At 32.7% G+C, this 10,411-nt stretch overlaps 1 non-coding gene across 1 annotated transcript; it reads right to left on the bottom strand.

Moving 5' to 3' along the window:
* Nucleotides 1-3,377: 3,377 nt before the first annotated feature.
* On the bottom strand, nucleotides 3,378-3,482 carry LOC141453874 (U6 spliceosomal RNA). The gene has a single exon (XR_012458269.1). It is a non-coding gene; the product is annotated as a U6 spliceosomal RNA (small nuclear RNA).
* Between the last annotated feature and the right edge of the window lie 6,929 nt (nucleotides 3,483-10,411).

The raw sequence follows: 10,411 nt of genomic DNA, 5'->3' as shown, positions 1-10,411 counted from the left end.
TTTATAAGGTGGGGCGCGAAGAAATTTAAAATCTAGTACCGGGCCGCGGTCAAAAAAGTTTGGGAAACGCTGGCTTAGTCACAAATGCTCCCGTACGATAGAACTGGAAATAATTGATTCCACAATGATTCCTGTTTTAAAAGATAAATATCAAGAAGTAGGAGTACCCAAAATATATTCTTATTTTTTGGCTGAAAAATACTCGGAAACTATAAAGTTTGCTGCCCAAATTTTATGTTATTTTGGGGAGTACATACTTGTGTTAGCAATTATTTCCGTCTATGAAATTAAATAAAATGGCATACAGATCGAGATTGACTGATAAACATCTATCTGCCTTAATGAAGATTGTCTGTTCTCAGTCTCTGATTCCAGATATTGGAAAACTAGTACGAGGAAAGCGCTGGCAAGTTTCGGGTACAAAAAAGAATAGTTTTAGTTTTATAAACACTTTAAATAGAATAAATTTTTAAAGAGAAACAATAATATAGAGTTCTAATTATTCTATCCATATTCCTGAATCCTCAATTCACAATATAAATTTAACAAAATTAGTAAATTTGTGGCCAGCGTGAATCTTGCCTGTTGCAACAAATGTCCCGCCTTTAAATTCAGTTGGACGTCCCTGCTCTCTAAACCAACAAACTACCCTTCTTCGGATATTCCAAAAAGAATTTGTAGATTTAAATGTTTATAATCATTATAAGAAGTTTGAATGAAATTGCTAGAACATAAACTTCTGATTTCGATTTTAAAACTTCGATAAAAATCTTGAAATATGGAAAAATCAATTTAAGTAAAAACTGCCATTTCTGGTCACAGCTGGTTTTCCTCAAATTTAGACATTTAGGCCCACACTTAGGTGCTTATTAATATTATAGAACGGTAAGTCACTCACTACAAGGTACAGAAATGGAGCTTTACAAGGAAGTTAGCCTTTTAGGAAAATAGGCTTATGCCTAACCACTTTTCTTTTTACCCAGAAGTCTCTAGAGCAAATTTTAAAAAAGATCTTAAAAATTCGATTCAGTGAAATGGTACTTTCTATCGATCAATTGGATCAAATAATCATTAAATTTTAATTTCAATATTTGGCTTGAGCATTGAAGTTTGTATTTGTAAAGACGGCTAAAAATCGACTATCAGATTATTTAATTTTCAATTTATTTTTGATTTGTTATAATTTTACTACATTATTATTGGCAAGAACAGAACTAAACAGACGTTATCGACTATTTAAAAGACTCTTAGACGATAGATCAAAACTCTCTCTGGACAACAGAAGACTGATTTATACTTCTATTTTAAAACCCATCTGGGCGTATGAAATAGAGCAGTGGGGTTCAACCAAACGCTCCAATCTCCAAAGGATTCAATCTTTACAATCTAAAATACTTCGAACTATCGTAAACGCTCCATTTTATGTCTCCAACCTGACTATACACATTGCCTTAACATTCCTTTTGTCACCCAAGTTGCTAAAACACGATACAGAAAAATTCCACTTCAGCCTGCAATCTCATATAAATCCTCTAGCTCAAAATCTTTCCTTCTAGAACTCTTCCTGATAACCCGGACAAGACGCCTTAAAAGACAGTGGCCTCTTGATCTCCTCTCAAGTGAAGAGAGTGACTAACCATATAATGTTTTGGAGTGTTACCACTGGGTAACTTCTCCACTCATTTACTTCTACTGTTCACTGTTATCATTGTTACTTATAGCGTTAACGCGCTGATTGTAGCATAATAAACGCAAAAAAAATAAATATTTATACAATATTTCATACAGCAATCAAAAAAGCCAATGGAAGCCAATTGAAATATTCCAAAGCTGTCAAATACTCCTAAATTTAAACAATTTTGGAGATTTAATTTTAGATTAATGAAAGCAAAGTAAAATATCTAGTTTGAAGAACAACCACCAGCCAAATTTTTACTATAACTTTATCACAATATATTTTTTTAAAGCCAATATTAGATGTATTCAAAAGAAGGTATTTTAATTAATTTTTGGGTTACATTTTCTTTTTTTTCTTATAAATTTATTTTGCAATAAATTCAGTTTATACACTGGCGATATTGAATTATTTATTATTAAGTCACATTAGCTTGCAACAGATACCTAAATATAATTTCACAGGTGACACATAACTTTCAAGTCGATGCCTCCTAAATCTGTCTAGAAATAAATTGTATATATTCTAAATTTAAAAAAGAATCATAGAATTATAGATTTAATAGTAAAATATTGTACAGGCGATAAAGAAAACTACTGAGATTTCGTTACTAATGTTAAATAAAATTTCTTAAAGCGAAGGCTTTTATGTAAAATATTATGGGAATGAACATTTGTTATATGACAAGTTTTGTAAATGCTAGCTTTGCACTTATCAAAGGATAATAATAGTGCTTTAATGTGAAACAGGATTGCTTAGTTACAGTTCAGATAACCACCTTAACTCGACTAGTTCATGAATCTGAAAATACAGGAGGTTGAGCTTTAAAATGTCATGCAAAGACATAGTACGCATTATTATCATTCCGGGTCTCCGCTCTGGACGCATGTATCCACTACCATTTGTGCACTACCATTCTAGTGCGATTCCTGGAGTAGAACTTGTGTACGGCTGTTTGTTTCTACAATGAATGGTAGTTAAAACTAGTGGCTATTCTTGTACACATGCACCATCTAACGTAGAAGATGAGATAGAAGTATGCACGCCTGCGAAGTCACACCATTTATCACAAACTATAAATATTTGTAACTATAATAAGAATAATCGGTCATATTTAACACAGGAAATATATAGTGACCCGTAACGCCTACAACTAACATAAATTCCTTAACAACTTGGCCTATTCAATAATTTTTCGAATAATCACGATTATTGTGGTAACTAAGGTATTTCACTTTATATAAATAATCATTTTGCTAGAATTTACTTGTAAGAAGGTTTATTCTTCAGGTTATAATAGAATTATTATTTAGCTCTAATAAGTGAAAATGTATGGAAAGTCTTTCGGGCAAATTCTTTAATCAACAATTCAATAGAGCAGGGCTGGATGTTCCAGACTGTGTCGTCCTTCTTTCACAATATAAGTAACAAAAAAACTCTGGAAAAATCAGAATCCCAGCCTAGGTTCTCCGAGAAAACGGCAAGAACTCAAAAAAACGCAACTATCTAATGGCATGACGCCTAGAGAGACGATCACAATTGACGCTAAAGAACAAAGTACTTATTCACATCATGTTACTGAAACCGATTTGTATTTTCATACTCGAATTGTTGTGAGGTTCAACCCTAGCATTCTACCACCGACTCCAAACACTAAAATCAGAAAATTCTACGCCGCATTACAATTGCTCCATACTAAGTCTCTAATGTGGAACGCTTCACGATTTTGCGTGTCATCCTTGCGCAGGGGCCATGCTAATCTTCTCTGTATCGTTCCAATTTTAGTATATGTACCGCCGAAGCAGTTTATTGTCAAAAGCAAATCGTTCTGTTTATCATAGTATATATAAGGATTTGTCATTGAGTTTACAAAATCCTTATATCGCAGATGATAACAATTTTATTTTAATGAAAAATGTTTTTAAGGTAAGAGGTCAGCTCTTAGGACTGAATTTTAGAATTGGGAGAAGTGAGCAAGAGCATTTATGCAGTTTGTGCAATCTGGGTCAAGTGGAAGATGTCTACCACTACATTGCCGTTTGTCCTGTTTTAAGGGAGTTCAGAATTAAATGTTTTGGGACAAAACAATTAGGTGAACCCCAATTTTTAGAGTATTTGAATGGTAAGGACTGGGCACAGCTTAATATGTATTGTATATGCGCAGGTAGATATAGGAAGTTTATGATAGAACAGTTTAATTTTTAGTTTCTTCTCTTAAATTCATGTATTTTCGTTTTGCTTTGTATCAAGTTAGAATTTTAGTTAGGTGCTTCTCTGCTGATGGACCAAGTCCATGCATTTGTGTTATATATTGTAATTTTTCTTCATTACGTTTATTGTAAATTGGAAATATACACCTTATTATTATTATTATTATTATTATTATTATTACTAAGTCTCTAAGCGAACCATCCATTCTTACGTAGAAGTACCTTCCACTCAAGACCTACCAGAAGTTTCATCTTTCCGAGCCAGCCCTCCAGTCCTCTGATTAACCAGCAGACAATCCCAACGTTGCAGGAGCAATCACACCTGAAGTAGTAAATTTCAATAAGTTCTTTGAAAAACAAAAACAATGTAAATTTTAGAGGTTTCAAATTTTGTAATTTCATAAATGATATGTGAATTTTTTTTATTTCGTAAGCATCTTAAATCAAATTTACTTTTCTTTAATTTTGTTTTATCAGATAAACCAATTTATCTTCAAAGAATTACGTGATTTATTCAGTGTTGAAAGTAAAACACTTTTCTTTGGGTAGAAATATTTGAAGATAAAGTAAAAGTTTAAGTGGGACATTGTTTTCTGAATATCTTAAATAACCATAACATGGGAAAAAAAAAAGCGTACAGTAAAACGAAATTGAACTCTAATAAAGCCTTATTTGGCAAGAAATGTAGTTAAAAAGAGAGAATCTATACTAGCAAGAGAAGACACAGTGGAATTGCATTGATATTACCCTGGCGGAGTTACTACTAATAGACGTTGATGGTGGTGACTTACCATTTAAGATGAACAGACTCAGTGGCGGCCAACTCTTGCAAATGGGTTTTCCCTGTATGTCTTCAAAGTGCCTTGACTATTTCTTATCTTACAGGGCTACCTTTACTCAGTTGGCGGCTTCTACCAGACAAATGACTACCATTACTCTGCAGACTGCTAGCTGGTACAACCCAACAGAAGTCTCATGGTGGCCGCCAGTAAGCAATGGCAACTGGATAAGATAGGCGAGTTTACTTCCATAGGCGCACACTCCTTTAAATCATTCACACCCTCGCACTTCTTAGTCTATACTATTATTTCACCTCTCGCCTCCTTTTTTTATGCTTTCTTCTTCCGTTTATACTAAATCGTTGATGATGTCCTATTAAGTGGAGGAGTTGAGGACTTTAGATAAGACGATTTTCTTGAAAAATGATTAAATATCTTGCTTGTAAATTGATACTAAGCAAGCATTACTTTATTTTATTTGCATTAATAAGTAGATAGCGAGATTCGAGGCTAGTGCTTGTAGTTATTTTTGCCTTTACTGATTGTCTTAAACACGTTCTCGATAAAATTCCCCTTGGCAACCAAATAAATCTTTAGAGTTTTTACGTTTTCTCTTACACATGTAACTTCTTACAGTATTGATTCGGGCCAAAATTTAAAGTTGATTTCTTCCTAAACTGTTATTTTCTTGTTGCATACACGTCGTGGACACAATTGCCTTAGTTAATGAGTCAGCCAATGGCGAAACGTGCAGTGAAAGAAAGAGATACGGACAACTCCTTCTAATTATCAAAAAAAACGTTGAGTTAAAATTCACAAGACTATTTAATGAAGTTAAAATTTAAAAATATTTTGGAAACTGAGAACATAAGAGCCATAATTAATACTTTCACTGAAGTATAAACACAGAGAGAAGCCTATCCCAACCAATAAGAAGGCTACAGATTAGCCTAGGAGCTATTTACAAGGCAGTGAACTATCTATTTAATAAAAAGAAACTTCCTTCCGGCAGAGGATTAATTTACAAATCCGATTTCAATTATACAGTTAATAAAATAACCTCCCTTCTCAAAATACCTCTCCACTGCCTCCCTGAAAGATTTATTGAGTAATGCAGGTTTTTTTTTTTCAAACTTGATGGAATTCTGAATTTAAATATTTTAAGAACTTCACCTCATCTAGAATTCACTTGATAACTCAATTAATTCTAAGTTATATCAATATAGAAAACACAACGGTTAACCTTGTCTATTTCCATTTGTTAAACATTTATGTCAATTTTTATGTTCCAAAAAAATGTTTATTTCCTCTAAATTTGAGTATTGTTTTCGTACAGATTTTCGATTTTGGGTTTTTTCTCGAAAAGTGCATTTTGAGGTCCTCGGAGTCCAAAAACAAAAAAGAAGTTTTTACGACGTTTTTTAGATTAGCCTTGGTTTATTTGTGTCTATCCGTTTATCGAACTCAAAAACTAGAAAAACTTCGAAAAAATAAATTTAATAATAACAATAATAATTATTATTAAAGGCTCGGTTTTCGACCATTGTTAATTGATGATTTTGGAGTATTGAGGTGCGGTAAATAGATTCAAAAAACAAATTTCTTTCTTTATACCAACGCTTACCTTCTTCATATTCAGTATATTACCTCCTTCAGGGTGAAACTCCACAAATTTTACAATAACCTGAAGAAGGTATAATATTTACCGAAACGTTGGTATAAAGATACAAATTTGTTTTTGAATCTATTGACCGCACCTCAATAAATCCCAAATCAAAAATAATAATAATAGTCTTTATTAGATTTAAAGACTGCCTGGCCAACCGACTATCGAAGGGAGTCGGTCATCTCATACTTTACTTCGCATACATAGATTATAAATAAATGGATTTGTTACAAAACTGAAAAGGTCCAAAAATAATCCAATAAGATACGAATAAAACAATAATGTTTTAACCGAAAATTAATACAAAAAAAAATAAATAAAAGAAAAGTCTTTTAGAAACTCTAAATAAGAAAAATAAATCAAAAATTTAAGACTCAACCAAACGAATTTTATCTGTTAAAATTTTAATACATTTTGTCAAAATTTAGTAGCAATCTTACAATAATTTATAAGTCCAGCCATAATCACCATTTAAATTATTTATTAGATTATGTTTAAACAATATCTTTTGATTAAAATGTTTTAAACTAATTTCTTTTAATCTGGGACGTAGACAGCTATAAAATGAAAGTGTCTTACGGTTTGTGACAAGTTACATAACGTACAGAGCGAGCTATGTTCGCTATGTGATAGATTTTAAAGTTTAAATTCAACAGACCACTTCTGGCCTTCATGATCCAAGCACTTGCATAAATTTAATACAATATTTAGCTTCAAAAACGGAGGATGCTACAATAAGAATTTTGTTAAAAAAAGCTATTTTAAGTATTACTTTACTGAATAAATTTTTCAGCTTTCCAACATTTCTTTAAAAACTACAGAGCGCTTAGTCTTAATCTGCATCTTTTATACTTCACACTTAAAAGTTAAGAAGAATCTGCGACCTTAAAATTGTAGGCAACTGAATATTTAGTATAAATTAACACGTTTAGGTGCTGGAATTAATTATTGTAACAGAATATGTTGAAAGTGTTTGATTTTTTCGTATCTATTTCTTTTTATTTAATTTTCTAGTTTATAGCGCAGTATTTTGATGGACAGTATCGTTTAAAAATTGTATATAAGGTGGCTCTAAAGGTGTTTGAGCTTGAATCTGGTAAGCAAAGGACCGCCGTCAGTTTTACTTGCGCTAAATAAATGAAAAACTAATCAAATTGTCAATTAAGTTTTGGACATCTAAACGTCAAGAAAGCACATACGTGATGAACGTCTATTTCAAGTTCAATAGGATTAAAGTACCTGACTTATATTCAATGCCACGCCTTCGCATAAATTTGTTTTTTTAAATAATTTTGTAGGACTAATTAAAATGCACAAATTAAATTTTCTGCGCAAGAGGGTTCTTGATGGATTTAATAAATTTTTATTGTTTTCTGAAAAAAATGCTCTGAATCCTTAATTTTATAGGATAATTCCATTTTTTTTCTTCTTCTGATTTTTGTGGAAGAGCTAGTGGAAATTATAATGGGTTGGCAAATAAGTTCGTTCGGTTTTTGAGAGAGGAATAAATAGCAATTTTTTTGGTACACAGAATACATTTTAATCAATTATATATTGACCATTCTTATTGATAACTTCTTGCCATCTTTCCACCAACTTCATTATACCACGTTCGTAGAACGTCTGTGGCTTATCGTCGAAAAACCAATCAAAATGTTTTTTGATAGTCTTCTCATTATCGAAAGTTTTTCCGTCCATGGAGTTCTGCAACTATCAGAATAAATGATAATCAGAAGGTGCCAGGTCCGGTGAATACGGAGGATGAGGCAAAACATCCCAGCAGTTTATTCCGAGTGGTCAATGACGCATGCGGTCTGGCGACGTCGTGGTGGGAGACGAAATCTTTGCGATTTGCCAATTCTGGACGTTTTGTGCGGATTGCATAATCCAATTTCGCCTTCGAGCTTGTTTGCGGCGGCTCACTGCAGTGTTTCCATGATCTTTTACGCACAACTTTATCGTAGACGATCCATTTTTCATCACCCGTTACTATCCGCTTTAAAAATGAGCCGTTTTCTTGACGTTTCCGCAGCGAATTGCAAATGGATAAGCGAGTGGCTAAGTTGGCCTCGGTTACTTCATGCGGTACCCGAACATTGAGCCGAGAAACGTATCCCAGCCGGCGCAAATGGTTTTCGGTGCTCGTATGGGATATATTAAGTGAACTTGCTATCTCTCTCTCACCAATTGGCATGGATCTTTATCGATTACGCCCTTGTCATCACCTAAATTAATCTCGGTCGGGTGACCGGAGCGGGGCGCATCATTAATGTCAAAATCTGCAGAACGAAATTTGGCAAACCACTTTTGGCATACGCGTTCTGTTAACCCTTGAGCCGTCACCTTTCACCTTATATACAACATATCTTTTTATGAGCCTCTGCAGCTGGTTTGCCTTTTTTAAAATAATAGAGCAAAATATGACGAAGATGCACTTTATTTTCTTCCATCTTTACAGCTACGCAGCAAGCGCAATAGTAATGTTTGTTAAACCGAAATCCATAGAAAGGTTAAGCTTAACATAATCTTTCAAATGAGCAATCGAGTTGTGCGCTTGCGCCGAAAATAAAAAAAGAAAATCGGAATGAATCTATACCAAAATAAAAACCGAACGAACTTATTGGCCAACCCGATACATTCAAGTTATGGTGAAATATTTTTTTTTGCCTAAGAATAATATACTATGAAGTACAATAAATACATAAGAATAACCTATTTATTCTACACTTAGATTTTTCTCTTCCTAGAAGCTTGTTATAGCTGAATTTCTGATTTTGCCTATCCGGAGGCCGTCAGTGCATCGAAAAAAGGCTTTAAAAGCCATTAACCGATATTTCCGGAGTTATTTTACTGATTGAACGAAGTCAAAAAAAACTAACAATAATTTGTATTTTGCAGGATGAATATCTAAGCTTTACTGACCGTGATATATTTCAAAACTGTGGTATATACTTACCACTTTTTGTTTTAAGTATAACTGATGCTAATTAGTGAGAAATAGAACTTTAACTCTAGGGTGCCAACTTAAGATAGAAAACCTACCCAATCGAAGTACTGGTAATTCGATGAGTGAATGAAATTAAGCAATTTAAATAGAGTTTTCAGAGGGTTTTTAACAGTATGATTTCGCCTACTTGTTCTTACATTCTAACATTCAAACCTGTACTGCGACATTTTCTCAAATACTGATACAATCAATTACTTATAAACTTCAAAGCAAAAGTGAAATGAAACTCATAACTCAAATTCTTGTACAAAAAGAACCAATAAAGAACAAAAAAAGATGTACAAAATGGTGTTCTCAGTTAATCCAATCAAGGCAAGTCTGACTACAGTAATTATGAATAACTTTACCCCCTTTACCCCTCATAATATTTATAAGTACATCTTATAATAAATTACAAAGGATTTCTCTAGGTTAAGGCAATATCAAATAAAGAGAACATTAAGGACCACTTGGTTATTTTAAAACGAAACTATGAGTGGAAAGCTAAATGTATTCCAATTGTTTACGAAAGAGCTAATTCTACAATTGCAATTTTGTTTCCAAAAATGAATTATATTAAAAACTATTTCATGTTAACTACAAACTTTAGTTATATAAACCTTCTTTCTATGAAACATATGCATGTTTAATTGTGTAAGATCTGTAAAACTTGTACGGAGACATGTTGCAAAAATATATACATGAACATGAACGCTGTTGTCTTGTAAACATTCCTCGTGTCACAAGGTCCCATAGTTTACTATTTCACTACGATATTCTGTATAAATAAATAATTGCGAAACAAATCAATATTACCATAAGTTGTCTAAAACTAGTTTAATAATTCTTTGATGTATAATTTCTTTGACCTTATTTGTGGTATAATGAAAGTTAATTTTGGGTTCAATCGTCTGGGAGCATTTATGTGAAACAATGTTCTTTTCAATAATATTATGATTTGTTAATAAACGTGTTTATTAAGTAAAACAAACAGTTCAAAATTAATATTATTATTTGAAAAATTGCAACTGCTGCTCTGCTGGGAAACTAGCTGCTCTAGCAACTAGAACAAGAGGGTACTAACAACTCAGCCGT

This window comes from Rhodnius prolixus, unplaced genomic scaffold (genome assembly GCF_049639745.1).
Source record: "Rhodnius prolixus isolate KJV_2025 unplaced genomic scaffold, Rpr scaffold_3, whole genome shotgun sequence".
NCBI classification, from domain to species: domain Eukaryota; kingdom Metazoa; phylum Arthropoda; class Insecta; order Hemiptera; family Reduviidae; genus Rhodnius; species Rhodnius prolixus.
The sequence above is the reverse complement of the archived record's forward strand: the minus strand, read 5'-3'. Positions and strand labels throughout refer to the sequence as shown.